At 38.9% G+C, this 2493-nt stretch overlaps 1 pseudogene; it reads left to right on the forward strand.

The window, feature by feature from the left end:
• Positions 1 to 2000: 2000 nt before the first annotated feature.
• The window catches only part of LOC119583693, a 14230-nt pseudogene continuing 13737 nt past the window's right edge, over positions 2001 to 2493 (forward strand).

Consider the following 2493-nt stretch of genomic DNA (forward strand, 5'->3'; position numbering starts at 1 on the left):
TTTCTACTAGGTTGTGGAAGACGGTCGCATGGTATGCATAACTCTCCTGATACACTAACATCTCACTCAACAAACTTTTAACCTGTTAACCTTTTCTCCGGGATTATAATTATATATTGCGCGTATATTATATATCATTGTGTCGTGTGTGCTTATGTAAGCCCGGGAGAGTACTTATCAAGATGAGGGTTTAAAACTATCGTGTTATATCACCTGATATGTTAACCATTGATTCTGAATATTAGTATTTTTGTATTTTAAGTATTGTATATATTCTAATATGTTCATATACCCAAGTTCTGCATTTGAGATGTGAGCCCATGGACTTATTAAGATCTACGTTACCTCATCCCTTTGAGATGTAAGCTTTCGTTTCGATAAACTTGTCAGTCAAAAACTCTCTCTCTCTCTCTCTCTCCATCTCCCTCCCCCCTCTCTCTCTCTCTTTGTCTCTCACTCTCTCTCTCTCTCTCTCTCTCTCTCTCTCTCTCTCTCTCTCGTTTTCTCTCTTCTCTCTCTCTCTCTCTCTTCTCTCTCTCTCTCTCTCTCTCTCTCTCTCTCTCTCTCTCTCTCTCTCTCTCTCTCTCTCTCTCTCTCTCTCTCTCTCTCTCTCTCTCTCTCTCTCTTCTCTCATTCTCGCTCTCTCTCTCTCTCGCTCTTTATCTCTCTCGCTCTTTATCTCTCTCTCTCTCTCTCTCTCTCTCTCTCTCTCTCTCTCTCTCTCTCTCCCTCCCTCCCTCCCTCCCTCCCTCCTCCCTCCTCCCTCCCTCCCTCCCTCCCTCCCTCCCTCCCTCCCTCCCTCTCTCTCTCTCTCCCTCGCTCTAGAGCTTGGTGGTACTACCTGCAGTTGTAGAAGTTGGGGTCCAGTACTTGTGGACGATCTTGGTGGTTACTTTAACTCGAGATAAGGGCCAAAATAGCAAATCGCCTCCCGAAACTCACCTCAGCATCCATACAACCGAACGACCTTGTCTAGGTGACCTGGCATCCCCGGGTCTGCCCTCCTTGGGGGCAGTTCAGCTTGGAGCATCATTGGGGAAGGGTGAACCAGTGTTGACTCCAGGAACTCATTAGAAGAAAACTGCGTAATTAAACGCAAGAACTATATATTTTTTATTATCTCTAGTATTAGTGCAAAGTTAACTATTGATAGTACGCCTCTCCCCCCGAAGTAAGTATTTTTACGAAATAATTTTGTAAGTTCTTTTTACACACAGTGTTGCATATAATTCCATTTGTCATTCCCACATTATGAGACACTGAACAAGAAGGGAACCACAGGTATACAGGGTGGGAGAAACAGTGGTAGACGAAACAAAAAGAAACTATATTTGCATCAGTGAAATTACTCGACGTACATAGACACGAGAAATACAATATCTATTAAAAGAAAGAACCTATTAGGCTCTTGGGCAATAATGATCTATATGAATGAATATATCAATAATTATTTTAATTTAATTTATCGGAAGGTTTTACAGACTTAGTGATGAATACTGGTGCAGAATGTTGCATACTGTTGTGAAGTTTCCATCGGAAATAACCTTTGTTTAAATCGCGAGAGTAAAATAATACGCGAAATTGTTGTTAGGTTTAACCCAGCCAAGCAATTACCATTCCGCTTCTCCTTTTACCTTCTTTTTTTCCTGTTCAGCCCAACCGCTAATTCCTCTGGTGAAACCTATTTAAGGATTCGCTTTTTTTTGACTTGCATGTGTGAATCCACTTAAGAAAGATCCAAAAGAATCTTGATATAGAGCATCATCTTATATTTTTTCTTTCTTTTGACATCAATAATACAAGTTGAATCGAAGCGAAAAGAAGCCCTTTAAGTCGCGTTCGAGAATAAACACTGAAGTGTATTATTATATTTCACATTAAAAATATATCTACATCTAGATCAGCTAAATTAATAACAAGACAAAAATATCTACCTGAGTTAGTTTTATGGAACAAAAGTCAAAGCATTGAAATGCATCCTTTTTTTTTAGCTTCTAACGAACGCAATTTCAAATTTGTAAACCAATCTTGACTGAGTGTTATTGTCTGTTATCAAACTAACACGATTTCGTAGGTATGTCTACGGAATTATAGCTTTTCCCTAGTTAAAGCGAAAGCATTAGGGCTCCAGGAATATGTAGGATGTATTTACATATAGCAATATAATTAGTAATAAAAGATTTCGTGTGAAGTTGAAATGACAAGTCTAGCTTCTACAGTGCGTGTTTGCTTAATATATAGAGTAATCAAGCTTTAATGTATATATGAAGGCGCTGATGGTGCACAGATGTACAAATTAGTACTATAAGTAATCTTTAACAGATAGTTATTCAATGAGGACACTTCAGTCAGAATATTGTGTCAGATATGGTGGTTTCGTTGTCAAGCGTCTTTCTTGTTTACACAAGTTTAGGTTTTGGAAAATTTTATTGGTAGACCTGGAGTTACTCAAGCAACTACTGAGGCGTCCTTTAGATGAATGCTTATTTCTAT

This window comes from Penaeus monodon, chromosome 17 (genome assembly GCF_015228065.2).
Source record: "Penaeus monodon isolate SGIC_2016 chromosome 17, NSTDA_Pmon_1, whole genome shotgun sequence".
In the NCBI taxonomy this organism is placed as follows: domain Eukaryota; kingdom Metazoa; phylum Arthropoda; class Malacostraca; order Decapoda; family Penaeidae; genus Penaeus; species Penaeus monodon.